This window comes from Parasteatoda tepidariorum, chromosome 12 (assembly GCF_982258835.1).
Source record: "Parasteatoda tepidariorum strain Cologne lab strain chromosome 12, Ptep-v5.0, whole genome shotgun sequence".
Taxonomy (NCBI): domain Eukaryota; kingdom Metazoa; phylum Arthropoda; class Arachnida; order Araneae; family Theridiidae; genus Parasteatoda; species Parasteatoda tepidariorum.
This window is the reverse complement of record NC_141766.1, coordinates 45220745-45242970: the sequence shown is the minus strand read 5'-3', so window position 1 is coordinate 45242970 and position 22226 is coordinate 45220745. Positions and strand designations below refer to the sequence as shown.

Sequence of the window (22226 nt, the reverse complement as noted above, 5' to 3'; positions counted from 1 at the left end):
CATTAGTTTTTAATATGCTTGAAGGTTTTAATTTCAAATTAGGTAGTGGTAAATAAAGCAAGGCAAAAAACTATTAGCCCCACCTTCCACTAAGCCAGTGGTCGGCAAACTTTTCAGCCAAAGAGCCAAATATGAACATTACAATAATTTTTAAAACAAATCTGCTTGTTTAGTAAACTTTTATTACTCTAAATAAGTAGAACACTAAATAAAACTAAATTTCATACTTAATAAATATTTATTAATGCGAACAATGTGCTTGCATCTCCTTGGAAAGTTTGAGTAAGTCAGGTTTGTATGCTGTTGTTTTCAATTTTAGGCATGATTCCAAGTTCTCATCAATAAGAGGACTTCTCAGTTTACTCTTGATAATGTCCATGCTTGAAAAAGATTGTTCGCATGCATATGTAGAACCGAAAAGGTAAAGAACAGCAAACGCGAGCTTTTTCAGCTGATCGTAAGAGTCAGGAATACTATTCCAAGCGTTGAATATGATCATGTCTTCCTTCTCCAGGTCATTCAAAGCAGACCACTTGTGTTGTGATGCCAATTTGTGCCCCCACTCCTTTAGAAAAAGTATGCGCGCATGCTTGTGGTACCTTTGTATCACACCGGAGTACGCCGAAAACATACGAACAATTTCAGCCTGTAGCTTGTACATGGTTTGTGTTTACGTTTACGAAAACTAATAAACTTTAACTCGATGTTCGTTACGTATTTTTACTACAATATGAAAGTTTAATTACCTATCTATCTTTTAATTTAAACAAAAAATTATACATGTTCTCGATTTATAGAAGAATTTTAATTTATCAAAATAAGATGTAATTTTTTTTCTTAACAAGTTTTTTTTAAAATGAAAATATTATTGCGCCTTCCGTGGACATTTGTGCCAGAGCCGCACTTAAGGAGCCAAAGAGCCACATGCGGCTCCGGAGCCGCACTTTGCCGACCACTGCACTAAGTCAATAAAAAATAGCTCGTATACCACTTTTTTTCTTCTTACCCTGATAATAGTTACTCTGAAAATGTCACTTGCCTGATTCATCCACTCAGATTTTCAGTTGTAATGGTAAATAGGACGATAGTGACATATTAGAAGTTAACAATCTATAGTAATCTATAGTAAAGTAGTTCGGATGCCTCTGTTTTCTTCTTACTTAGATTATAGTCGCTCTAAAAATATCCAATACATGATTCTTCCACTAAGCCTTTCATATAGCAAATTAAAACAAATGAGATAATATATTTTTAAAGTAAAATTAATCCATTAACTTAACTAACCAGAATGGAATACCAATTGTGTTTTTTAAATGTGCTATGTTTTCAAAAATGGTTAATTAAATCATAGTTGAGTTAATTTAATTCAATGTGGTAATTAAATTAAATCTGGTACGTCGACTGATTTAAAAGTTTGGACTTATGAAAACAAGAAAACTTTTGTATTAAATTTCTTCGGTTTTTATCCGGAGAATTTTCCCGGTTTTTTTCTTCAATTTCCTGTAGTATTAAATATTTTAATTTATTATTTGATTTAAAATATTTCATTACAAATTTTAAAAGAACTTGAACTTCTAAATAATTAAAAAAAATACATATGAACGACCTGATAAGAGTACCTTGTTTTAGTTTTAAATGTTAGCAAAATTTTAAAAATATTTCTCAGTTGCTATTTCAATCCCACCGTTGTTATATCCTTTCCTTTCCTTTATTTATAAGAAATTGGGCACCTGGGCCGCGCAGAAGGCCCATATCCCATACATCATAAAATAGTATAAAAAGTTAAAATAAAAGACAGTTTGAGTTCAGTAGTCTGTGGGGTGGCTGTTACAGGGAGACAAGCACCTTGTTTGTATAACTGAAAGAAGATTAAAATAATAAAAGCAACTTGCTGTAATCTGTGGATGGCTGTAGTTTGATTGTCAACGTGAAGTAACATGGGTCAGGATTTCAGTATTAGTAAAATGTTTGATGCTGTGGACTATCGGTACTTTGGTTTATTGATGTAGACTATAGATGCAGGAATTGAAGACTATTATTTGTGCTGATAGTTGTGGTATGAGGCGTCGGAGGTGAAATGAGCGGCTATTGGTCTTAGTTTATCATCTTTTTTATAGTTCTCGAAGTTAAAAATCTGATTGAAGTTGGCTGTGCTGCATTTCATGGCTTTGTCGTAGAAGTCTGCATTTAATTTGTGTATATATTCGGATAGAAACGGAATTTTGAGATCTTTATGGATATTTGAATTACGTATGAACCATCTGGCACGGGTGATATTTCTGAGTATTTAATTTTGACATTGGTTCCGTTGTTATATGCAGGCCAGCCAACTAAAAGATGTTTGCAAATTATTTTATAGAATGGTAGACATTTAAAAACCAAAGTTTTCTGTCTTTTTGGTATTTTTGCAATATCTTAAAAGCCTGACCAGGAGAGAGCTGGAACAAAGTGGCGCTGCATCTGAACTTTTAAATCATTTATATGCAGCAGTTTGCAAAATAAGTTTAAAAAAATATTGTTGTAGTTCATTTACGTCGCACTAGAGCTGCACAATGGGCTATTGGCGACGGTCTGGGAAACATCCCTGAGAATGATTCGAAGACATGCCATCACAATTTTGGCCCTATGTAGAGGGGATGGCGCCCCCGTTTCGGTAGCACGACGACCTGCACGTGAAGTCGAGCACTTTAAGGTAGAGCAGTTTAACGAGGACCAATACCGCACACCTTCGGGCCCTACGCAGACTATTCCAAGTGGTCACCCACTATTATATGTAGAGCTAGATATTCTAAGTTTTTTCATATTTCTTAAATTGAGAAATATGGTTAACTGCTGTCAGTGTTTTTCAAAATTATATCGAAATCTTGCATTACAATAATCACGAATGCTTATGAGGCTTCATGTTTTTTTTTTTCTTGAAATACCAAATCTAAAAAATGTCTAAAAGCCTTGACCTATCCTAATTTAATAAAACTTATTCGAATTTCGCATTACATTTTTCAAGAACGTTTATGTGGTTTAATCTTTTTTAACGACCACATTTAACGAAATGACTTAAAGCTTTAATTTATCCTAATTTAAAAACCTTTCGAATTTTTGCATTACACGAATGCTTACGCGAAATCACGAATTACACGAAATCACGAATGCTTATGTGACTTAATAGTTTTGTATTTTAAATACCACATCTAAGGAAATATTTAAAAGCTTTGGTTTATAACAATTTAATAAACGTTTCGAAATTATGAATTATGTATCGAATGTTTAGGTGACTTAATGTTTTTGTTTATTAAATATCACATTTTACGAAATGACTAAAAGATTCGATTTATACAAATTTAACAACCCTATCGAAATTATGTATTATAGTAATCACTAAAGTTTATGCGTCTTAATGTTTTTGTGTTTTAAATACCTCATCTAACGAAATAACTGGAATCTTCAATTTAACCTAACTTAAATATCGAAAACCAATATATTGAAAAGCATAAACAGTTTTGGATAACAAAATGATTGAAAAAATAAGTATTTTCGTCACTGCATGAAACATTTCAAATCCTCATTCGATTTCTGTATACATATTTGTAAGAACTTTTGTAAATGAACAGAAAATGGTAGTTAAATTTTCTTTTAACAAAATTAAACTCTTAAACACATAGCGTACTCGTTTTTTTATTGAAACTCTTCTTTGATTCAAGTACTAACTCTATTCATTTTAACTATTGGAAATATTCTTTAGAAAATATTTACCTATTTTAAACACGTTTTTCCTGCAAGTAGTACACGAAAGTACATTTTAGTAATCACGAATTTCAAAAGCTTCATTGTATTTGTAGCATAATAAATATGATTGAGATATTTTCCGGCCACCAGAAAATACATAAATAAAAGTTATTTTTAAAATTTGTTTGTTTGAAATATCTATTTCATTTTCTTCTTTGTGGTGAATAAAGCTTTGGTAATGATTGTATAATCAAAAGCAATTGAAATCAGTTCTTGAGAAGTAATTTGAAAAGATTCCTCGAAAATGATATACCTGAGCAGATTTCCAAACATTCTATCTATCACGAAACCCATAAATGACATTTTTATATCTCTTTTAATGGTGAAATACTTCTCGAATGCTGTTTTAGAAGGTTCCTAAATCGATGGGCTAGAAATAGATTGGACCATGTGAATGAATAGCTGTCTTTTTAACAGAATTGTTTAGTAAAATCTTAAACTGATTTTTTTTCTCAGTATATAGCATATCGTTATACTGCGCACTACATCTCAATGTTTAAGTACAGTATTTCGAAATTATGTTAAAATTTAAAATTATTTAAAAACTAATAATAAATAATTCTGTAAACTATTTAATTCTCATTGAAATTCGACATGTCAATCAGGTCATTTATTATATATATATATATATATATATATATATATAAGTTCATAACGAAGAATAAAACAAAGAAAAATAATAGACATATGAAAAAAGGGGGGAAATAATAAGTAAAAAATAACAAACAACAGTTCATTAAAAATAATAATAAATAATTAAAAAATTAAAAAAAAAAAAAAAAAAAGTCATGAAATGTTAATTAAAAAACCGGAAAAAAGGGATATATATATATATAAATATATATATATATATATATATATATATATATATATATATATATATATATATATATATATATATATATATATATATATATATGTATAGTTATATATATATATATATATATATATATATATATATATATATATATATATATATATATATATATATATATATATATATATATATATATATATACTATACATATATATATATATATATATATATATATATATATATATATATATATAACTATACATATATATATATATATATATATATATATATATATATATATATATATATATATATATATATATATATATATATATATATATATATATATATATATATATATATATATATATATATATATATATATATATATATATATATATATATATATATATATATATATATATATATATATATATATATATATATATATAAAAACTATACTAAGGCTAGTTAAGTGCCACTACCCGGTATATATTTGTATATTTGCTGTGTTTTTCTTTATCTATCCTCAGAAGATATTGAAAGATTGAATATATATAATAATATCAACGAACAAACTAATATCAAATTGAATGCAACAAATGCCGACCGGCCTGTGTAGGGGGCAGGGAACTGTCCTTGCATCAAAAAAGTCCTGGGTTCGAATCCCAGGCAAGTCATGGATGTTTCTTTCTCTCTGTGTGTGTTCTATGTCCTTTCTCCTTTGTGTGTGAATGTGACCAGCATTATAAACGGGTTGTGGTTGAGTGAATGGCGTGGCATAAGTCGAATTCCTGGCCATAGATGGCGCCACTTAAAAACAGAAACAATCGCACCCCCACTGCCTAAACAGAAGAAAAAAAAAAGATGCAGCAAATATTTCTGACATTCACCAAAGTGACTTTGTGATTGTTGACATTCGCCGGTGAAAGTCGATATTCTCTTAAATTCGTTCATTCACTGAAGCTTATGATATTTGTTCACCCTCCCACTTTTTTTGGTTTAAACTGGATATTTTGATCACAAAGAAATGTTCATTATTAGGTAATTATAAATAGTTCCAAGACTGGCAATTGGTCCTTTTGTTTAAATAGTGGGAAATCTAAAAATCAAATAATTTGTTATCTCCAAATAAAAATTGCGTCGGTGAGTTTTTAAATCTAAACACAATTTGTAATGCGTATTTACGAAAATGGACGCAGCTCACAGGGAATGTTGTTTGCGAAAATAGACCGAACTCGAAATGCATGCTTATGAAAATGAACAGTTCGAAATGTATGTTTACAAGAATGGACCCAGCTCAATATGGGTGTTCACGAAAATGGATATAGATATAAATGCATGTAACATTTGATTTCGTTCTTCTAGTTTCTTGTATGGGTATTTTTCTCTTTTCTTTCCAAAAATAAATTAATGAATCCAAAAACTTCATAATGACATATTGACCCTTCGCATAAATGCCTAGGTATATTTTAGAAAATTAGTCATTTTTATAAAAGACTATAAAAGTCAGCAGTTTTTTTTTCAGGTTGCCACTGGTGCTAGAAATTTATAATAGTGGTAGTAAATTTACGTTGTAGAAATTTAAAGTTTGAAAACTCATTTTATCGCTGAGAGTTCTAAATAAAAACGCATCCCCTATAAGGTTACGTCTATAGTGTATGAAGCAAACTCGAAGTTCAGAATTTTGTCCCGTAATGATTATGATTAGTGTTTAACCCCTTAACTTGAGCTCTCGAGTTAATTCGAGCGCGCTAAACAGGCCAAACTGTGAACGCTCGAGATAATTCGAGCGGCGTTGTATTTTATGCAACTATAAATTTTTACACTCGAATATAATCGAGAATTGAAAATAACAATGTGAAAGCTAAGAATAAAAAATTGTTTTATTTATATTTATCATTTACATAGGATTGTAAGCTATAACACTTATTTATTCAAGAATAAAATATATAGAGATTCCAACTTGCTCCGGACAGCAAATATATATTTTAAAGTGGTAGTTTATCAATTGTGATTCTTGGTTTAATAAATTCAATTTAGTAGATTTTTATCCACTACTACTATTTCTAAATAATTCGTAACCTTATATAATTCACCACTTTATAGTACCCATGTCATGCTATACCTTTTAAAAAGCAAGCAAAAATAGTCAAATATTTGCAAAATTTACTTTGCAGTTATTTACCATTTTTTTTAGTTATTTTGTCGTGTTCGGAGCAGATGGCATGGAACAAAAGCGCAATATATCAACATTTTCCAGCAAAAGAAAAGGCTATGTTCTAAAATGGTTTTTTTTACATAATTAAAAAATTTTTTTCGGCCGGTTTTTTTCCAAAAAAACTGTGCGTTAAGAGCTTGAATAAATAGGAAAAAGTAAATACGCAGTTCCCAGTTTAGATGTCCAATTTGAGTTGAAAACTGAAAAAGGGAATTTTTTTTGTTCCATTTTCACAAACACGCATTTCGTGCTTTACTCAATTTCAAAAACGCGTATTTCGAACTACGTCTATTTTCATAAGCAAGCATTTCGATCTGTGTTTCATTTCGTTAACAGGCGTTTCGAGGTGCGTTCTTTTTCATAAACATGCATTTTGAGCTTTGTCCATTTTCGTAAACACGCGTTTTAGCTGTGTAAATTTAAAAACTCCCATGTTATCAGATGAACTGGAAACCTAACCAGCGAATTTGCAGTAACTTTAGGAATTTTGAAAATAGGCTTCATAATTTTATGTACATATATTACAGCCTCTTCTTAAAGGAAGACGCAGTAATTAAATAAGTTTAAAATTAAATAAAATTTTTTATTTTTCTGCTAAAAATAAGGGTACTTTTCATACTGAAGAGCTTTTTCTGCAATGCGTTTAAATTGGATGACATAAGAAATCAAAGGAAGAGTTCAAAACACACTGTTACACACTGCCTTTTTAAAGCTAAATTGGTAGATAACAATAAGAAGTACCCATTTGGTGTGAAGAAATAAACGGCTGGCCACATTCTATGCTTCGCGAAAAAAAAATTTCTAGTGGTAGTAAAGCTTATGCTTTATTGCATGAATTTTGCATTCGCATTTAGTAATTTTTATTTAAAGTTTTTTTCCTCACCGATACACATGAATAATTCATAATTTCGCATAAAGAGCATTCCGTTTAAGTTCTGTCGAGAAAAAGCATTTAAAATGTATGCAGAACTGACCAACATCATGAAAGTGGTAGTAAAGATCATGTTATTCCATTAAACTTTTTGAATTATATTAATAAATGAGTTTGACCACCATTACATATAAATAATTGCAACAAATACATAAAATCATAATCGTCTTTACGATAGCAAATTTCAATTTGGTCAAAAGACAAATATATTTTTGAGTATGATTGTTTTTCGATAATTGTTTTAGTACCATTTAGAAAATCCATTCTCGCAAAGAGGAAAATTTGGCAGGAATGCAGATGTGGTTTTCAAATATGGAATATTTATTTCTTTATATATTATTATTTTTTTGTATCTGAGCATTATTGAGTTCGTTTTTAAAAGGAAAAATATTTTTTTCTATAATAACAAAGAAAAGTATTTTAGGAAAATAATGTGCAGAACTCATGAAACCAAAATCAAATACAAAATTAAACTATTAATCGTTAACCTTTTAAAGAAAATTTAAAATGACTAGAAATACGCTGTTTTGATAAAAGTGGTAGTAAATTTGTGATTATTATTAGCTACCAATTTCATTTCGAAATATAACAATTGAGTTATTTCATAAAGAAAATTGCAGATTTTTGTATTATTAACCCCTAGGGAACGGGTGATTCAGAAAAGCATTCGTACGAAATCAGAATCAAGTTGTAATTAAATAAAAAACGGTAACTTAAATGTACTCGTTGCGAATTTGACAGACTTACTTTGCTTTTACTTTAATTATTGTTAGTTTAATCAATATATTTATAGTCAATGTTAATTCAAAGTATAACTAAATTGTTTTATTTTGAACAAAGTAATGGTGAATTAAATAAATCAAACAATTATAACTCCGCCCACAAATAAACTGCTAAAGAAATACTTTGATTACCAGTTTTATCTTTTTACCCTGATTGATACGGTTTTCTGCTGGCACGTATTTGCGACAGTCGGCGCGAAAGGGTTAAGAGATTTTGATGTACACTTATTTGCTAATAATACGAAAACAGACCTGGGAACTGCTACAATATTTGTAAAATATTTTATAGTGTGGTAGACATTTTATAACCGAAGTCATAAGAATTTTTGATAATTTTGACAACATTTTAAAAACCTCACCGTTACTTATAACTTTTAAATCATTTATCTGTAGTGATATGGAAAATAAATTTCAATGAATGAAAAATAATGCAGTAAATTGCTAACTTAGTAATAAAGCTTTATTACAAGAAATGGAATAAAGTTTTACTTCAAGAGTAGAAAATTGGCAGCCCTGCGAAAAAAAAAATCTGACGATAAAGAAATAGATTTACCTGTTCCTATATTTTATGAAAACGTATATGTCGGACAATAAAATATTTGCATTGAAATGGTTAAAATAAAAATTATTAAATTTTAATTTAATTTACATATTTAGTTGAATAATATAATTTTTTTAAGAGAGGAATTCAGAAATTTTAAGTAAATCAAATGTATTGGTTGAAAGTAACCATTTTTGTTCCTGCCTTTCCATCATTTACTTTCATTTTCTTTACTTCTTTACTTTATTTTTCACACACAGCTTCCTTCTCTCACTTTAAGTCATTGATTTTTTTCTTGTAATCCATCATTTTTCTATTCTATTTGTCACACAAAGCGTTTGAATATTGTGATGGAAATTGATGAATTGTTGGAAACTAATAACTATTGATTTCCCTTTCACAACTAGATACTAGAGGAAAGATTCATTCTACCCAGTTTTTGTTGTTGATATATATATATATATATATATATATATATATATATATATATATATATATATATATATATATATATATATATATATATATATATATATATATATATATATATATATATATATATATATATATATATATATATATATATATATATATATATATATATATATATATATATATATATATATATATATATATATATATATATAGAGAGAGAGAGAGAGAGAGAGAGAGAGATACATACAGAGAGTGGGAGAGAAAACATGGAAAATAATAAGAATTAATGAAAAAAGACGCAGAAAAAAATATTAACATAAAATATTTGAAAAAATATTTTTAAAAAAAATATTTAAAAAAAGAAAAAAAATGCTAAAAAGTCGGAAAACAACGAAACAATGATAAGATATAATCTCGCCACAAGCTCATGTGAGACTCGTATCGTCTTAAATAATCGTATGAGCTATTTCATTTTCCTGCTTTTAATTATTTTTTTTAAAAATATTCTCAAAAATATTTTATTTTAAAAATTTTTTCTTCCTCTCTCTTCATTAACCTTCATTATTTTCCATGTTTTTTCATTGTTTTTAACTTATTTTACAAGTTTATATATATGTGTACATATATATGTGTATATATATATATATGTATATATATATATATATCCAAACATAAATTCAAATCTTAATTGAAATAAATAAAACAGGAGGTAACCAAAATAACCATAACTACGTTAATTCAAATTCAAATTGGAACAGCGCACAAGGCAGCTAAAACCAAATTCAAATCTTATAAACAAGTAATAATATAAATTTACTCAAAAAAATATATAAATATAATTAAAAGAAAATTTAATAAAGTTGTGTGTTTACAGAGCAGCACTTCATCAGGGGACACACTGTCTGTAAACACACAGGTGTCCCCTGACTGTGTGTTTACAGTATACACACTGTGTGTTTACAGACAGTGTGTCCCCTGATGAAGTGCTGCTCTGTAAACACACAACTTTATGTAATTTTCTTTTAATTATATTTATATATTTTTTTGAGTAAATTTATATTATTACTTGTATATATATATATATATATATATATATATATATATATATATATATATATATATATATATATATATATATTATTACTTGTATATATATATATAGCAAAAACAAAAAAACACGAAGAAAATTAAGAAAAATTGTTGCGCATAAGCTGCAAGTAAATAGTACTCATAAAATAAGTTCACTTAATAGTTCATAAAATAAGTTGGAAGATTTTACAAGGCAAAATTATGAAATTCTTGACCAATTTGAAACATTAAGCTCAAAGTTTTGAAATGGTGATATTTTTTCCATGCAACATTTGCATCCATCAAAATTTGGCGAAAGAAGTCAAAAGCTTCTTTACTTTTTCCAATACCACTATGATTAAAAAAAAACATTCTAATGTAAATATTGCCATTCTATAGAGTGATGACTTCAATACTACTGGTATTAAATCTGAAAAGAAGTTAATAACTTCCTCTCCTCCTTTTGGCTAATTCGAATTTTGCATGATGTAAAATCTTCTAAAACAATTTCTCCTGAAAGAAAAATTACTCATATGGAGTTCGTATGTAAGTATTCCTTATTTTTATCCAACCTCTGCATATATATATATATATATATATAAAGATTGGATTATATTATATATATCCATATATATAATATAATTCAAAATAAACATGTTTGATCGTGTATTCAACAGGCATTAGTTGCCCGGTTACTGCTGGTTAACAATACAGTCATCATTTTTATTCTGATATATTTATACATCTCTCAAATATTCTCTCCCTTTCAACAACAAATACTGTTTTAATTACTGCTAAAACCGAATACGTATATTAAAAGCATCTATATTAAAATCAGTTAACTTTTCATGCTGAGTAAATATAGTGTAAAAAATATTTTGTGTGTAATATTTCTGAAATCATTAAAATTTCCTAACAATAGACAAACAAAAAGGAAATCATTTCTTCATGGTATAGTCAAATTACCTGAAAATTGGTGAATGACCATTTTGTACATCTTTTTTTCGACTAAATGTGTTATCCAAAATATTTTTGTGCATATTTTTTTTACTGTAACACAAAATAACTTTTACTTGCCATAAGGGAAACCTTTATCTTCTTTGAAAAATCGAAACAATGTAAAAAATGCAAAAAAATTCTATTCAACGAATTAAACTCCGGGCTTAAAATTTTTGGTTTGCGATTCAGGGCGTCCAACGGTTTCTCAAAATTGTTAATATTGTAGTTCAGACAGGGTTTGGGGGAGCTGTTTTCAGGAGATGGAGAGCTCGTCTCCCATCGTGGTGACCCAGGTTCGAATCCCTGCGTTGTGTGGTGTTTACGAATTCTGCTCTCGGTTCGCCTTGACCAGAGCAGACATAAAATAGCCTCTTTGATATATGCATCATTTGTTAGTATCCCCGTGCCATCGGGTTAACCATGAGAGTTTTTCATAATTTTCCTCTCCGTGACGAAAATGTGGGTTAGTTCCATCAAAAAGTTATCCATGAAGGCTAGTGTGTTCCAATGTCTTATCCAGGAATTCCTTTGTTCTCTGGTTTAGGTTCAAAATTACAAGGCTACGGAGTTCAACATTGATAACAGTAAACTCAGAATTGGGCTGGCTGTTCAACGACGGTTTCAATAATAATAATAAATGGTGCTATCTGTATACTGTAAGCGATATAAAACTGTCAGTAAAATCATTTCATATCAAACTTGTTTTGGGAGATATAAAAAATCTTGGATATTAAGACATAATAAAAGTTATAATGCGTATACTCGATAGTTTTCTGAGATGTAAAATAATTATCAACATGTGCTGGTAGCCAAGGTTCCTTATTTATCCCGAGAATAAATTAAATGTTAAATAATTTTACTGCCAGTTTTATATCTTTTCCAGAATAGAAACAGCCATGCATCAAAGCAATGGAAATTCAACTGATTCAGCAACCACTTTCCTATAAATTTTTATTCCATAACATATTTCTTCATATGTGTTTGAGTTGCCGAATAGTTGTACTAATCAGGAAAGCTTCATGTTAACTTTTTAAAAAATATGAAATACATTTTATGACAAAATTTATATGCGGCTCTAATAATTTTGAGAGACCACTAGTCAACGCCCAGTGTACGGTCAATTGATTAAACCGTTAGTTGATACATTTACTTGAACAGTTACTTTAAAATAAATTATTACTTTTTTTATCTAGGTAATAATATATTTTTTTTCCTACTCTTTTAGGTTTACTTTACTTGAACAGTGAACTTTAAAGAAACTAGAACTTTTTTTTACTTAGGAAATAATATATAAATCATTCTACTCTTTTATGTTTACTTGATTTTAACAATGAACTTGAAAGAAACAGGAACTTTTTTTATCTAGGGAATAATATACAGTGAAACTTCTCCTAAAGGCCACCTCTACTTAAGGGCCACCTCTATTAAGGGCCAATATTTTGAGGAACGAAAATTTTCCCCATAGACATAATGTTAATTTTCCTCCCATTAGAGGGCCACATTTTCCTGACTACCTCCAATAAAGGCCATTTTTCCCCCGTGCCATATTTATCAAACCAAGAAACGCTAATAGAAGTAAATAAACTGATATCCCAATCCAAGGCATTATTAAGTGATGCGATTTTAACTAATTTGTTTTATAGAGTTAAGGAATCATTAGAAACTAAAATTGTTTGCGAAAAAATTGCAAAAAGTAAACAAACTTCAATTGAAAATTTTTTTAAACATGTATAAAAACTTAAAATGTTAATAAACAGTTTTTTTCTACATAAATTTTGATTTCCTCATTTTATTTTTCGGTCACCCCCATTTAAGGGCCACCCCCCTTAAGGGCCAATTTTCAATGGAAGGACAGGTGGCCCTTACCGAGAGGTTTCACTGTATAAATCTTTCTACTCTTTTATGTTTACTTCATTTTAACAATGAACTTAAAAGAAACTAGTAACTCTTTTTTATCTAGATAATAATATAGAAATCTTTCTAACTTTTAGACTTACTTTACTTCAACGGTGAACTTTGAAAACACTAGTATTTTTAATGTATGTAATATTATATAAATCTTTCTACTCTTTTAAATTTACTTTACTTAAACAGTAAACTTTAAAAATACTACTACTTTTTTTACCTGAGTAATAATATATAAATCTTTTTACTTTCTTAGGTTCCATTCAATGAATTAAGAGTCTATGACAATTATACGATGTTTGTGTTTTCCTCCTGTTGAACCTCTGGTAAAGTAAGTGGATCTCTAAAATATATATTTTTTTAATCAACTTACAATAGATTTTTAATTACTTCAGTGATTGGAGTTAATAACGCATTTTGTTGTGCTCAAGAATACAATATTACTCAATTTTAATTCAAAATAAGCTATGCCATACTACATCAAAAGTTTTATATACCTTAATGTTGGGGAGTAATGACATGTTTTGTAGAGATTAAAAAGTTCATTATTCCTAAATATTTTTTTTAATAGGCTATGTCAAATTATATCAAAAATGATCTTGATATAATGTCTACATTTTTAAACTCTTTTTCCGATAACTTCTGGATTCTTTTTGTAAAAGTACTCATGTTTTCCAAATCATTCCTTTTTTTTATTTATTTGAGTAAAAATTTCAAGAAAAGAGTGTTTAAACTGCGAACGAAAGTTAATATTTGAATCATTTACATAATTTAGCGTTATTTTCGTTTTCAAGTGTTCAATTGATATTTTAACTTTAAAGTATTTAAAATAATATAATGATTGATATTTTTAGGTCCACGCATTTTTAATATTATTAATTTTAATAGAAAACACATATTTTTAATTTTAAATACTGAGCATTTATTCGTAAAATGAACAGTAAATGGGTATGCAGGAAAACGCATATCAGGTAAAAGTGGCTAGTTTTTTGTTATGTCCTTTTTGCTATTTTTACTGTTTATTGTTTAAAAAATGTAGCTGAATTTTGTTGAAAAAGCACTCAGTTTTTTCCTTCTAAGCTTAGGTCATCTGGAGATTGTTGCAATAAACCTTAAAAATAAATAGATAAATGGTAAAAAAAAAAAAAAAAAAACGTATCAATCACGTTTATTTTTCATATAATGCGGCCCCATTTTCAGTTAACCCTGACTTAAAACCGGGTAATGTTTCTGTGAATGAAGCAGAACCATGTGAATAAAGAACAAATAATGGTACAAAAATAAACCTTCTGTAGTTTCAGCTGCTTAAACCTTCGTTGGTGAAACACAAAATGAAAGAACAAAACGCAAGACAAACACGTTGCAATTCAGAGAGAAGAATAGCTTGACCAAAGGAGAATATGAATGTATATTCACGTTGCTTCATTCTCTTCGCTTTACTTATTCATGTACATTCATGATACGCTTTATTGATCCTGGACTCTTTATCTTTTCTGTCGGCAACATTTTATTGCAAAAATTTTGCAAAGTTAAAATCTTACATGAATTCTACAACATCCTTTGCACACAATCAAAATGCTTTAATAACTGCTTTACTTAAATGCACACTCGATTGAGGTACGCTTATATACAGATTTGCAACCTGAAGAATGAAACTAATTTGTTAAAAGATCTGCGATGTAGAAAAAATAAATTTCTTGCGATAGACGTCTTATAGTTAAATTTAATTTAAGAGTAATAAAAAAAATTTATGCAAAAATGAAAGCCAAATTTACGCATCATAATTATGTGCAAATTATAGAAAGTATTCAAAAGAGTTTAACGAAATATTACTAAACAACGAATTTATTTTCGACTTAAATACAATGTTGATGCTATTAAAGGAAAAGTTTAACCTATAGCCATATGAACAGATGCGATGATAAACTGATATGTTGTTTATCGTGAATTTTTAAACAAAATTGATTATTTTTCTGTCTGTAAGTGGTATAAGAAGTGTTGCTATTGGTTACGATTTGTCTACAAAAACTTACAAAATGAAAACTATTCCTTATAGAATTTAATGGCTTACTTGGTTGTCACGGATTGTAAATACAAATCAAACGTTAAATAAAGATAAATCATATCGAACCAATGCTATGAGAATGGAAAAACAAATAATTTAAGCAACAAAAAACGTTTTCTTAGCTTTTATCGTTATCTAATTTTAGACTATTTTTCAAGGTTATATAGATTTTTTACTAGATCATTGTTTCCATCGGTCAAGTTATCACGAATATTGTAGAAGTTGTGAAGATGATTCATGCTTTTTTCGGAAATAGCAGAAATAAATTTTATAATGTTGCCAAAAAGTTTATTAAAAAGATGTTATAGAAAATTTAAAAACCGTTATCAAATACAAGATGGAAAAAAATATCCGGATCAAAATTATATTTTTATCTAATTTCAAAAATATCTATTATAGAAATAACATTCAAAATTTTAATTAAAAAATGAAATATTAAAATTTTTTATTCAATTTTTTTTTTCAATTTTTCTTCTAAAATTTAATAATAATCATTTGAATCTATCTTTAATATTTTAAATAGTGTTTAAATTTGCGTTTAATTCTTAGATTAAATATCATTATAAATCTCACATTTAAAAAAATATTAAATGTCGAACTTGTTTACTTTACAGTAATATTATCGCGACATAAAGAAAAACCTCATAGAAATTCAACGAATTACTATTGAGGTAGGTGAGAGTGAAAATACTTAAATTTTTTTGATTAACTTAGAAAACGTGAAGAGTGGAAAAGTGTTCAAACTCGTTCAAAAAGGAGTTCAGATAAAAGAATAACATAAACAGGCCGAAGCATTTAACCGTTCTCTTGCTTAAACCATTTATTTATATTTTCAGAGATTGTGGCTACCCACCGATATGATTCCTTTTGTGTACCTCGAAGTATTAATCATTAAATTAACAATTCATAAAAAAATGCAATTTTTACCTTAAATACATCACCAAGCTCTATTCATTTCGCTGACGAAAAGTTTTTCGGGCTATAAAATTCGGGCATTTTAAATTAAGACTTTTCCTTTTAATGGAAAACAAATATTTGCGTTTGAAAAAACTGAAGCAAAGAAGTTACATTTAAAATTCTGAATAAAAATTATAATTCTTGGATTAGAATAAAAAGTTACGAAGTTCCTGCATTATAGTAACAATATTTTTCGAAATTAAAATATCTTACAAAAAACCATTTATTTTTCGATACACTTTCTCCATGTGCAAATCCATTTCGGGCAAATCCGTGGCTGAAATTATGTACTAAAAATTTTTTCTTTGTTAATTTATATAATTTTTCCATGTGCAAATCCATTTCGGGCAAATCCGTGGGTAAAATTATTGACTAATAAATTTCTTAGTTAATTTATACAATTTTTCCATGTGTAAATCCATTTCGGGCAAATCCGTGGGTAAAATTATTTACTAATAAATTTCTTTGTTAATTTATAAAATTTTTCCATGTGCAAATCCATTTCGGGCAAATCCGTGGGTAAAATTATTTAGTAATAAATTTCTTTGTTAATTTATACAGTTTTTCCATGGGCAAATCCATTTCGGGTAAATCCGTGGCTAAAATTATGTGCAAAACAGGCAATTTATGTTTCTCTTTTCTATTTTATACTTTTTTCTTAAAAAAATATTTATTTTCTAAGATTATTTATGGTCAACTTCTTTAAATTATCCACTATAATTTTACCTTGCGCACATCTATTTTTGGGCCCATCCTTGGTAACTAACAAATCAAACTCACTTCAGCAATGCAGTAGGAACGGCACTTTAAAACAAAACTCCTCTAGTTACGCTCAATTTGCGCTTTTGTTTTCATATTTTGCAATCTGGCAATCTTGTTACGAAAATATTTTAAGTTATTCTTGAAAAATTTCCCGTTCATGTAAGTACATTTGAATTCGCTACTCGCTTTATAGATTATGTTTTATTCTCTTTTTTCTTTTTCTTTTATTTTATTTTCTGCTTTTACGTGTAATTTTTACTTATTGTGTTCCATTTTATTTGTTGCAATTTCTGTAAAAAAGTTTTTGAGTGCTCCTCACACTGTTGTATTGATATATTTTGTTTTGGCTATATTGATACAATATCAGAAAGCACTCTTTTTTGCGGATATAATCGTGTGGGCTGATAAAAAAATAATATGTTTTATTTTCCGGATATTTTTTAAAAAATTTTATCCTTTTTTTTCTCCACTTGTTTTTATTATTATTTTTCTCCCCCCCCCCGTTTTTTTCTTCATATGTCTGTAATTTTCCTTTGTTTTATGTTCATTTTGAACTTCACGTGTTGCAAGTCTTGAGGACTAGAAAAATCTGGACTGTCATTTTTGTATTAACTGTTATTTGTATGGTTTTGAGGCAAACGAAGTTTTTAATCAATGTAATCATCATTTGATACTCATTTGATAAAGTTCTTTGTTTAAATATTATTTATCCGTTCTTTGAAATATTTTGCGAGAAATATTTATTTAGACGTTTTATATTAAAATATGATCTGTAGTTTTAATTAATTATCAACCAAATGTCTTAGTTTTAAAAAAGAAAAGTGAGAACATCTTTCTATTTAATATTTGATAGGACTTTACAAATAAATATTTTTTTTTTGTAATTCATGGTAGCTAATTGCATAGGCAGATAGTGCAAGTGAAGAAAATATCTCGACTTAATTAATTCCAAAAAGTAATCAAAACTTTCAAGTATTAAAAAAAGTCGAGGTCATTTTTTGGCATTAACAAAGACATGATTTAGATTAAAACTTTTTCACGGATGAATTCAAATTAAATTAAGAAATAGAAAATTTTTCTTAAGAAATATATCTGCTTTTGTATGAAATTTTGAAAAAATTGTTTATATAAGTTTTTTAACATATTTTTGAGAAAATGGAATTTGCGCATACGATTGCAATAATTTAAGTTTAAAGCCTCGTATTTTTTTAAACTTGTAGCAGAAAGTTTGATTATATTTCTCTTACTTATGTTAAGAAGAAATAAAAAGTAATATTAAACTGTTTGTTTAACTTTCTGCTCATTATTATAAAAAATTCCTTTAAACAAACTCTTTTGAATCTTAATTTTCGTCACTAAAAATATATTAATTAAAAAGGTGATTTAAATATGTTTAAATAGTTTATGATTAACGTTTAATTTGTATGCATGCACTTAATGTCTTCCATTACATTGAAAATTTGAACAATCAATTTATTTAGAAATTTTAATTAACTGATTTTTAAAAATTAACTAAAAAATAAATTCTAAAGTCGTTTTAGTTTATGATTAACGTTTAATTTGTAATTTTTATATTTGAATGCAAATTCCTATTTTTGAATGTAAATTTCAATTCCACCAACACTGTAAAAAAATTCGGGATCAAATTATGGTGTAAAACACCAGCACTTAGGGTGCATCATCCGTAAAATAGCACCGTAATTTAGTAATAATTATTTAATTAGAGTGATTCAGTGATTTTACTATAATTATTGCTGTATAAATTACGGTATATCAAAGTGTTTGTTTCGTAACATGTTCCGGTAAAAAAAATACCAAAACTAGATTTAACGCGCTTTTTTAAATTTTTTTTTTATGGAAAATAACATAATTAAAATTTTAATTTTATTGTTAGTAGGTAGGAGACCTGAAATTATAATTATTAATTATAATTACAGAATAATTACTAAATAATTACCGAAAATATTAATTATATATTACAATTTTCACGCTAACAGCTCTACAACAAATTGTAGTTTCATAAATATCAAAATAATTTTCTTCAGATCAATAGTATGGCTACCTGTTTTGTTGAACTAAAATCTTGAAAAAAAATTAAATATATCAAGAAATAATAAAAAGAATATTTTTCAATATTAATTTAATGAAAAATTTATAACATTCTTACTTCAAGTATAATAAAAATAATCAATTTACTCTTAGACTGTAGCATTTAGTTCAAAACATAGCTAACATTATGCAAAAGCTACGTCTTCAAGTCTTCAAAACGTCTACTTCTACGTCTACAAAAGCTTTCAAAACATTTTATCCTAAACTTTTTTGTTAACATTTTCTCAAAATCAACGTTTTTTTGAAAATGCATTAGTTGTTGCTGTCTATGGCCAAAAATTCGACTTCTGCCTCATCCATACATCACACCCGTTTATAGGACAGATCATTCATACATCCATACATTCATCTACAGAATTTTGACCTGAACCAGAGAAAAATCGATTTCCAATGCAGTATCCCCAGAGGATTAATTTGTAATGGAAACATGGTGGACTTGACAGATTTAACGCTCACCAATCACCATTTACTACACGGGGAATTTTCGACTGGATTGACTCGAACTGCCATTCTCACAGTCGTGAGTTCAGTGCCTTGACAACCAGGCTATCTCTTCCCCTAGAAAATGCGATTAAAATATGTAATTGCCAAAATTTATTGCCAGCATGATGCGAAAAAAACAACTGTAATTGCTTGTTTAAGATGGTCATAAAAAATTTAGAGAGCTGAAAAATAAAAGCTAAAATATAGACTGTAAAAAAATTTGAAATTATCTTCGAAATTGCTGGTTTTTCAACCAGTTGGATATCTTGACTTGCTAGGAAAACAAAACTAGTTTAAAGCCACATTAATTTAATATTTAATTTTTAATAACTATTTAGAATTAAGTGAGTCAAATTTTTCAGTTTTATTTTATACATTACATAACTAAACATTCAAAAGTATTTTTAAAGAAACGTAAGTTTGTTTTATTTAGTATAATACATTTTATATATCCACAACTCAGACATACAAGGAAAAAAAATTGCCTCTGGCACAAAAGCCCAGAATCATCCTATAAATTAAATTTTTTCAACTTTTCATGATTTTTTTTAATATTTAGGAAAATATGGAGGTGATAACCATATTTTTTTAGGGCAAGCTTCCCTAACCCTATAGTAGAAAACTATATTGTATGGATATAACCCTATTTCACTTATATAGAAAATATAATTGGGAGCATTTTTATTTTGTCATTTCTTTTTTGTATCAAATCAAATTTGCAATTACTTCTTGAGAGAAGTCGGTTAAAATGTAAAACATATATTTTTCCAGGTGTGTAGTAGCAATTCATTATTTTTATATGAAAGTTAGAATTCTAATACAACAAAAATGTCTATGTTCAAGCATTAAATGGCAATACTGTTACTCTTTTTAACCCTCTGGGCATAAACGTACTTTTAGCTGCAAGTTTTCATGAATTAAAAAACCAGTTTCTCCCATGTTATGCAATGGGAGAGAAGTGCGTAACAGGGAAATTTCCGTGCAATTTTACCCAGGGGCTTAACGCTTGTTGTGGTAAAAGTAGCAAAAGTAAAAAGGGCGAATTTTCACTTGTACTTTTTCTTGAAAATATACAAGTATTTGTAACTAAAATGTAAAAAGAATTTTTTTATCATTTTTTTGACGTTTTTTCAAAAAAATCTTGTTTTAGAAATTTTCGAAATTAAACTATTTTCCAATAGCAGATTTTGACCGCGTATAAGTTTTGTATTTCTTATTGGCTTTTCAAGATCAATTTAAGACTATTGAAATACTTTTTAAAAATTACGAGTTATTTAAAAAAAATTTAGAACGAAATTTTTAGTACGCATTTTTATAACAAAAACATTTGCACATATTAAAGTTTAATCTGGTTTAAATAATTTTGGCTTTACTTGCAAAATTTTCATTAAGTGTTTCAAAACCAGCATTTAACAGGCATATATAATGCATATGCTGGATTATATGAATTTTAAAAAAAATGATTCATTGTTAGAAAAATTTAGCGAGTGTTTAATATATAATAAATACACTGTGAATGTTTAATACATTATACATACGAGCATGTATAATGCATATACTGAATTATACGGATTTTTAAGAAAATGAATCATTGTTCGAAAAACTTTACGAATGTTTAATATATAATGCATACCATCATATATGATCCATATGATGGATTATATGGAGTTAAAAAAAATAATCATTATTCAAAAAATTTTGCGAATGTTTAATAGATAATACATTGCGAATGTTTAACATATAATGCATACCAGCATATATAATGCATATGCTGGATTATATAGATTTTAAAAAAATGAATCATTGTTCGAAAATGTTGGAGAATGTTTAATACAGATTAATAATAATGTTTAATACTAATAATGACATGTCTTTAAATAAAATTTTGAAAAGTTGGGGGGGGGGTTATGTCTATAAACGTTCTTACGTAACAACAACAACAAAAAAGATTTCATAATTTTCTTACTCACTTATAATACCTCTAAAAACAGTTTTAAAATACTTTCTTACTTAATATTCTATGGACATCGAATATATTTCAGAAAAGATTTATGATTTAACTAAGCAAAGAGGGGAGATTTATTGAATATAAAGTGGTTCGTAAAATCCTTCTGAGAATATATATTTTAGGATTCTTTTTTTCTGATTACACGAATGCTGACTCAGAACTACATGACAAATTCATGGCCGGGCGAGTTCATTGATCTTTTGGGGGAAATACAAGACATTCTGGAATTTCTTTCCTTATTTTCGCATGGGATAAAATTCTTTTTCTTAAATTGCATAGATAAGTCGAACCAGAAAAAAAATTACTTTTCTTTTGATGGAGAAAAAGTCGAAAAAAATCTTATTTCTTTGTATATTATAC

The 22226-nt window shown here is 27.7% G+C and overlaps 1 protein-coding gene across 1 annotated transcript in view; it reads left to right on the top strand.

Moving 5' to 3' along the window:
- LOC107450569 (small conductance calcium-activated potassium channel protein 1-like) overlaps positions 1-22226 on the top strand; it is a 657806-nt gene that overhangs the window by 273978 nt on the left and 361602 nt on the right. The window contains exon 4 of the mRNA XM_071188289.2: positions 13739-13813. The gene's annotated coding sequence lies outside the window, so the exon portion shown is untranslated. The remainder of the gene's footprint in view (positions 1-13738; positions 13814-22226) is intronic.